This window comes from Bidens hawaiensis, unplaced genomic scaffold, assembly GCF_021521415.1.
Source record: "Bidens hawaiensis isolate Kalapana, Puna unplaced genomic scaffold, B.hawaiensis_p1.1 tig00047074_1, whole genome shotgun sequence".
Classification (NCBI taxonomy): domain Eukaryota; kingdom Viridiplantae; phylum Streptophyta; class Magnoliopsida; order Asterales; family Asteraceae; genus Bidens; species Bidens hawaiensis.
The window spans coordinates 98,096-107,517 of NW_027498422.1; positions in this window are offsets into that span (position 1 = coordinate 98,096).

A 9,422-nucleotide genomic window follows, 5' to 3' on the forward strand; every position below is an offset into this window, starting at 1 on the left:
TATTGTCAAAGGGGTATGTTCACTGATCCGTAGAAAAAACTGAGTATGGGTCGAACCGCTGAATCGGATCAGAAATTTGTGCATGGTGACCTACATACAATATTTTTTTACCCTACGAAAGAATCAAATCAATAATTACGCCCTGACGCCACCCCACGGCACGTTCGAAATTTTGCGAGTATTGCCAAAGGGGTATGTTCACTGATCCGTAGAAAAAACTGAGTATGGGTCGAACCGCTGAATCAGATCAGAAATTCGTGCATGGTGACCTCCATACAATATTTTTTGACCTTACGAAAGAATAAAATCAATAATTACGCCCTGACGCCACCCCGCGGCCCGTTCGAAATTTTGCGAGTATTGCCAAAGGGGTATGTTCAGTGATCCGTAGAAAAAACTGAGTATGGGTCGAACCGCTGAATCGGAACAGAAATTCGGTCTTGGTGACCTCCATACAATATTTTTGACCCAACGAAAGAATCGGATCAATAATTATGCCTTCACACCATCACTCGGCCCGTTCGAAATTTTTCCAATATTGACAAAGGGGTATGTTCACTGATCCGGAGAAAAAACTGAGTTTGGGTCGAACCGCTGAATCGGATCAGAAATTCGTGCATGGTGACCTCCATACAATATTATTTTACCCTACGAAAGAATCGGATCAATAATTAAGCTCTAACGCCATCCCGCGGCTCGTTCATAATTTTGCAAGTATTTCATAGGGGTATGTTCACTGATCCGGAGAAAAAACCGAGTATGGGTCGAACCGCTGAATCGGATCAGAAATTCATGCATGGTAACCCCCATCCAATATTACATGACCCTACGAAAGAATCAGATCAATAATTATGCCCTTATACCACCCCGCTGTTCAAAATTTTGCAAGTATTGCCCAAGGGGTATGTTCAATGATCCGGAGAAAAAACTGAGTATGGGTCGAACCGCTTAATCGGATCAGAAATTCGTGCATGTTGCCTCCAAACAATATTTTTTGACCCTACGAAAGAATCGGATCAATAATTATACCCTGACGTCACCCCGCTGCCCGTTCGAAATTTTGCGAGTATCGCCAAAGGGGTATGTTCACTAATCCGGAGAAAAAACTGAGTGTGGGTCGAACCGCTGAATCGGATCAGAAATTCGTGCATGGTGACCTCCATATAATATTTTTTAACCCTACGAATGAATCAAATCAATAATTACGCCCTGACGCCACCACGCGGCCCGTTCGAAATTTTGCGAGTATTGTCAAAGGGGTATGTTCACTGATCCGGAGAAAAACATGAGTTTGGGTCGAACCGCTGAATCGGATCAGAAATTCGTGCATGGTGACCACCATACAATATTATTTTACCCTACGAAAGAATCGGATCAATAATTAAGCTCTAACGCCATCCCGCGGCTCGTTCATAATTTTGCAAGTATTTCATAGGGGTATGTTCACTGATCCGGAGAAAAAACCGAGTATGGGTCGAACCGCTGAATCGGATCAGAAATTCATGCATGGTAACCTCCATCCAATATTACATGACCCTACGAAAGAATCAGATCAATAATTATGCCCTTATACCACCCCGCTGCTCGTTCAAAATTTTGCAAGTATTGCCCAAGGGGTATGTTCAATGATCCAGAGAAAAAACTGAGTATGGGTCGAACCGCTTAATCGGATCAGAAATTCGTGCATGTTGCCTCCAAACAATATTTTTTGACCCTACGAAAGAATCGGATCAATAATTATACCCTGACGTCACCCCGCTGCCCGTTCGAAATTTTGCGAGTATCGCCAAAGGGGTATGTTCACTAATCCGGAGAAAAAACTGAGTATGGGTCGAACCGCTGAATCGGATCAGAAATTCGTGCATGGTGACCTCCATATAATATTTTTTAACCCTACGAATGAATCAAATCAATAATTACGCCCTGACGCCACCCCGCGGCCCGTTCGAAATTTTGCGAGTATTGTCAAAGGGGTATGTTCACTGATCCGTAGAAAAAACTGAGTATGGGTCGAACCGCTGAATCGGATCAGAAATTTGTGCATGGTGACCTACATACAATATTTTTTTACCCTACGAAAGAATCAAATCAATAATTACGCCCTGACGCCACCCCACGGCACGTTCGAAATTTTGCGAGTATTGCCAAAGGAGTATGTTCACTGATCCGTAGAAAAAACTGAGTATGGGTCGAACCGCTGAATCAGATCAGAAATTCGTGCATGGTGACCTCCATACAATATTTTTTGACCTTACGAAAGAATAAAATCAATAATTACGCCCTGACGCCACCCCGCGGCCCGTTCGAAATTTTGCGAGTATTGCCAAAGGGGTATGTTCAGTGATCCGTAGAAAAAACTGAGTATGGGTCGAACCGCTGAATCGGAACAGAAATTCGGTCTTGGTGACCTCCATACAATATTTTTGACCCAACGAAAGAATCGGATCAATAATTATGCCTTCACACCATCACTCGGCCCGTTCGAAATTTTTCCAATATTGACAAAGGGGTATGTTCACTGATACGGAGAAAAAACTGAGTTTGGGTCGAACCGCTGAATCGGATCAGAAATTCGTGCATGGTGACCACCATACAATATTATTTTACCCTACGAAAGAATCGGATCAATAATTAAGCTCTAACGCCATCCCGCGGCTCGTTCATAATTTTGCAAGTATTTCATAGGGGTATGTTCACTGATCCGGAGAAAAAACCGAGTATGGGTCGAACCGCTGAATCGGATCAGAAATTCATGCATGGTAACCTCCATCCAATATTACATGACCCTACGAAAGAATCAGATCAATAATTAAGCCCTTATACCACCCCGCTGCTCGTTCAAAATTTTGCAAGTATTGCCCAAGGGGTATGTTCAATGATCCGGAGAAAAAACTGAGTATGGGTCGAACCGCTTAATCGGATCAGAAATTCGTGCATGTTGACCTCCAATCAATATTTTTTGACCCTACGAAAGAATCGGATCAATAATTATACCCTGACGTCACCCCGCTGCCCGTTCGAAATTTTGCGAGTATCGCCAAAGGGGTATGTTCACTAATCCGGAGAAAAAACTGAGTATGGGTCGAACCGCTGAATCGGATCAGAAATTTGTGCATGGTGACCTCCATACAATATTTTTTGACCCTACGAAAGAATCAAATCAATAATTACGCCCTGACGCAACCCCGCGGCCCGTTCGAAATTTTGCGAGTATTGTCAAATTGGTATGTTCACTGATCCGTAGAAAAAACTGAGTATGGGTCGAACCGCTGAATCGGATCAGAAATTTGTGCATGGTGACCTCCATACAATATTTTTTTACCCTACGAAAGAATCAAATCAATAATTACGCCCTGACGCAACCCCGCGGCACGTTCGAAATTTTGCGAGTATTGCCAAAGGGGTATGTTCACTGATTCGTAGAAAAAACTGAGTATGGGTCGAACCGCTGAATCAGATCAGAAATTCGTGCATGGTGACCTCCATACAATATTTTTTGACCTTACGAAAGAATCAAATCAATAATTACGCCCTGACGCCACCCCGCGGCCCTTTCGAAATTTTGCGAGTATTGCCAAAGGGGTATGTTCACTGATCCGTAGAAAAAACTGAGTATGGGTCGAACCGCTGAATCAGATCAGAAATTCGTGCATGGTGACCTCCATACAATATTTTTTGACCTTACGAAAGAATAAAATCAATAATTACGCCCTGACGCCACCCCGCGGCCCGTTCGAAATTTTGCGAGTATTGCCAAAGGGGTATGTTCAGTGATCCGTAGAAAAAACTGAGTATGGGTCGAACCGCTGAATCGGAACAGAAATTCGGTCTTGGTGACCTCCATACAATATTTTTGACCCAACGAAAGAATCGGATCAATAATTATGCCTTCACACCATCACTCGGCCCGTTCGAAATTTTTCCAATATTGACAAAGGGGTATGTTCACTGATACGGAGAAAAAACTGAGTTTGGGTCGAACCGCTGAATCGGATCAGAAATTCGTGCATGGTGACCACCATACAATATTATTTTACCCTACGAAAGAATCGGATCAATAATTAAGCTCTAACGCCATCCCGCGGCTCGTTCATAATTTTGCAAGTATTTCATAGGGGTATGTTCACTGATCCGGAGAAAAAACCGAGTATGGGTCGAACCGCTGAATCGGATCAGAAATTCATGCATGGTAACCTCCATCCAATATTACATGACCCTACGAAAGAATCAGATCAATAATTAAGCCCTTATACCACCCCGCTGCTCGTTCAAAATTTTGCAAGTATTGCCCAAGGGGTATGTTCAATGATCCGGAGAAAAAACTGAGTATGGGTCGAACCGCTTAATCGGATCAGAAATTCGTGCATGTTGACCTCCAATCAATATTTTTTGACCCTACGAAAGAATCGGATCAATAATTATACCCTGACGTCACCCCGCTGCCCGTTCGAAATTTTGCGAGTATCGCCAAAGGGGTATGTTCACTAATCCGGAGAAAAAACTGAGTATGGGTCGAACCGCTGAATCGGATCAGAAATTTGTGCATGGTGACCTCCATACAATATTTTTTGACCCTACGAAAGAATCAAATCAATAATTACGCCCTGACGCAACCCCGCGGCCCGTTCGAAATTTTGCGAGTATTGTCAAATTGGTATGTTCACTGATCCGTAGAAAAAACTGAGTATGGGTCGAACCGCTGAATCGGATCAGAAATTTGTGCATGGTGACCTCCATACAATATTTTTTTACCCTACGAAAGAATCAAATCAATAATTACGCCCTGACGCAACCCCGCGGCACGTTCGAAATTTTGCGAGTATTGCCAAAGGGGTATGTTCACTGATTCGTAGAAAAAACTGAGTATGGGTCGAACCGCTGAATCAGATCAGAAATTCGTGCATGGTGACCTCCATACAATATTTTTTGACCTTACGAAAGAATCAAATCAATAATTACGCCCTGACGCCACCCCGCGGCCCTTTCGAAATTTTGCGAGTATTGCCAAAGGGGTATGTTCACTGATCCGTAGAAAAAACTGAGTATGGGTCGAACCGCTGAATCAGATCAGAAATTCGTGCATGGTGACCTCCATACAATATTTTTTGACCTTACGAAAGAATAAAATCAATAATTACGCCCTGACGCCACCCCGCGGCCCGTTCGAAATTTTGCGAGTATTGCCAAAGGGGTATGTTCAGTGATCCGTAGAAAAAACTGAGTATGGGTCGAACCGCTGAATCGGAACAGAAATTCGGTCTTGGTGACCTCCATACAATATTTTTGACCCAACGAAAGAATCGGATCAATAATTATGCCTTCACACCATCACTCGGCCCGTTCGAAATTTTTCCAATATTGACAAAGGGGTATGTTCACTGATACGGAGAAAAAACTGAGTTTGGGTCGAACCGCTGAATCGGATCAGAAATTCGTGCATGGTGACCACCATACAATATTATTTTACCCTACGAAAGAATCGGATCAATAATTAAGCTCTAACGCCATCCCGCGGCTCGTTCATAATTTTGCAAGTATTTCATAGGGGTATGTTCACTGATCCGGAGAAAAAACCGAGTATGGGTCGAACCGCTGAATCGGATCAGAAATTCATGCATGGAAACCTCCATCCAATATTACATGACCCTACGAAAGAATCAGATCAATAATTAAGCCCTTATACCACCCCGCTGCTCGTTCAAAATTTTGCAAGTATTGCCCAAGGGGTATGTTCAATGATCCGGAGAAAAAACTGAGTATGGGTCGAACCGCTTAATCGGATCAGAAATTCGTGCATGTTGACCTCCAATCAATATTTTTTGACCCTACGAAAGAATCGGATCAATAATTATACCCTGACGTCACCCCGCTGCCCGTTCGAAATTTTGCGAGTATCGCCAAAGGGGTATGTTCACTAATCCGGAGAAAAAACTGAGTATGGGTCGAACCGCTGAATCGGATCAGAAATTTGTGCATGGTGACCTCCATACAATATTTTTTGACCCTACGAAAGAATCAAATCAATAATTACGCCCTGACGCAACCCCGCGGCCCGTTCGAAATTTTGCGAGTATTGTCAAATTGGTATGTTCACTGATCCGTAGAAAAAACTGAGTATGGGTCGAACCGCTGAATCGGATCAGAAATTTGTGCATGGTGACCTCCATACAATATTTTTTTACCCTACGAAAGAATCAAATCAATAATTACGCCCTGACGCAACCCCGCGGCACGTTCGAAATTTTGCGAGTATTGCCAAAGGGGTATGTTCACTGATCCGTAGAAAAAACTGAGTATGGGTCGAACCGCTGAATCAGATCAGAAATTCGTGCATGGTGACCTCCATACAATATTTTTTGACCTTACGAAAGAATCAAATCAATAATTACGCCCTGACGCCACCCCGCGGCCCTTTCGAAATTTTGCGAGTATTGCCAAAGGGGTATGTTCACTGATCCGTAGAAAAAACTGAGTATGGGTCGAACCGCTGAATCGGAACAGAAATTCGGTCTTGGTGACCTCCATACATTATTTTTGACCCTACGAAAGAATCGGATCAATAATTATGCCTTCACACCATCACTCGGCCCGTTCGAAATTTTGCGAGTATTGCCAAAGGGGTTTGTTCACTGATCCGTAGAAAAAACTGAGTATGGGTCGAACCGCTTAATCGGATCAGAAATTCGCGCATGGTGACCTCCAAACAATATTTTTTGACCCTACGAAAGAATCGAATCAATAATTATAACCTGACGTCACCCCGCGGCCCGTTCGAAATTTTGCGAGTATCGCCAAAGGGGTATGTTCACTAATCCGGAGAAAACACTGAGTATGGGTCGAACCGCTGAATCGGATCAGAATTTCGTGCATGGTGACCTCCATACAATATTTTTTAACCCTACGAATGAATCAAATCAATAATTACGCCCTGACGCCACCCCGCGGCCCGTTCGAAATTTTGCGAGTATTGTCAAAGGGGTATGTTCACTGATCCGTAGAAAAAACTGAGTATGGGTCGAACCGCTGAATCGGATCAGAAATTTGTGCATGGTGACCTCCATACAATATTTTTTTACCCTACGAAAGAATCAAATGAATAATTACGCCCTGACGCCACCCCGCGGCACGTTCGAAATTTTGCGAGTATTGCCAAAGGGGTATGTTCACTGATCCGTAGAAAAAATTGAGTATGGGTCGAACCGCTGAATCAGATCAGAAATTCGTGCATGGTGACCTCCATACAATATTTTTTGAAATTACGAAAGAATCAAATCAATAATTACGCCCTGACGCTACCCCGCGGCCCTTTCGAAATTTTGCGAGTATTGCCAAAGGGGTATGTTCACTGATCCGTAGAAAAAACTGATTATGGGTCGAACCGCTGACTCGGAACAGAAATTCGGTCTTGGTGACCTGCATACAATATTTTTGACCCTACGAAAGAATCGGATCAATAATTATGCCTTCACACCATCACTCGGCCCGTTCGAAATTTTGCGAGTATTGCCAAAGGGGTTTGTTCACTGATCCGTAGAAAAAACTGAGTATGGGTCGAACCGCTTAATCGGATCAGAAATTCGTGCAGGGTGACCTCCAAACAATATTTTTTTAACCCTACGAAAGAATCGGATCAATAATTATAACCTGACGTCACCCCGCGGCCCGTTCGAAATTTTGCGAGTATCGGCAAAGGGGTATGTTCACTAATCCGGAGAAAAAACTGAGTATGGGTCGAACCGCTGAATCGGATCAGAAATTCGTGCATGGTGACCTCCATACAATATTTTTTAACCCTACGAATGAATCAAATCAATAACTACGCCCTGACGCCACCCCGCGGCCCGTTCGAAATTTTGCGAGTATTGTCAAAGGGGTATGTTCACTGATCCGTAGAAAAAACTGAGTATGGGTCGAACCGCTGAATCGGATCAGAAATTTGTGCATGGTGACCTCCATACAATATTTTTTTACCCTACGAAAGAATCAAATCAATAATTACGCCCTGACGCCACCCCGCGGCACGTTCGAAATTTTGCGAGTATTGCCGAAGGGGTATGTTCACTGATCCGTAGAAAAAACTGAGTATGGGTCGAACCGCTGAATCAGATCAGAAATTCGTGCATGGTGACCTCCATACAATATTTTTTGACCTTACGAAAGAATAAAATCAATAATTACGCCCTGACGCCACCCCGCGGCACGTTCGAAATTTTGCGAGTATTGCCAAAGGGGTATGTTCAGTGATCCGTAGAAAAAACTGAGTATGGGTCGAACCGCTGAATCGGAACAGAAATTCGGACTTGGTGACCTCCATACAATATTTTTGACCCAACGAAAGAATCGGATCAATAATTATGCCTTCACACCATCACTCGGCCGGTTCGAAATTTTTCCAATATTGACAAAGGGTTATGTTCACTGATCCGGAGAAAAAACTGAGTTTGGGTCGAACCGCTGAATCGGATCAGAAATTCGTGCATGGTGACCACCATACAATATTATTTTACCCTACGAAAGAATCGGATCAATAATTAAGCTCTAACGCCATCCCGCGGCTCGTTCATAATTTTGCAAGTATTTCATAGGGGTATGTTCACTGATCCGGAGAAAAAACCGAGTATGGGTCGAACCGCTGAATCGGATCAGAAATTCATGCATGGTAACCTCCATCCAATATTACATGACCCTACGAAAGAATCAGATCAATAATTATGCCCTTATACCACCCCGCTGCTCGTTCAAAATTTTGCAAGTATTGCCCAAAGGGTATGTTCAATGATCCGGAGAAAAAACTGAGTATGGGTCGAACCGCTTAATCGGATCAGAAATTCGTGCATGTTGACCTCCAAACAATATTTTTTGACCCTACGAAAGAATCGGATCAATAATTATAACCTGACGTCACCCCGCGGCCCGTTCGAAATTTTGCGAGTATCGCCAAAGGGGTATGTTCACTAATCCGGAGAAAAAACTGAGTATGGGTCGAACCGCTGAATCGGATCAGAAATTCGTGCATGGTGACCTCCATACAATATTTTTTGACCCTACGAAAGAATCAAATCAATAATTACGCCCTGACGCAACCCCGCGGCCCGTTCGAAATTTTGCGAGTATTGTCAAATTGGTATGTTCACTGATCCGTAGAAAAAACTGAGTATGGGTCGAACCGCTGAATCGGATCAGAAATTTGTGCATGGTGACCTCCATACAATATTTTTTTGCCCTACGAAAGAATGAAATCAATAATTACGCCCTGACGCCACCCCGCGGCACGTTCGAAATTTTGCGAGTATTGCCAAAGGGGTATGTTCACTGATCCGTAGAAAAAACTGAGTATGGGTCGAACCGCTGAATCAGATCAGAAATTCGTGCATGGTGACCTCCATACAATATTTTTTGACCTTACGAAAGAATCAAATCAA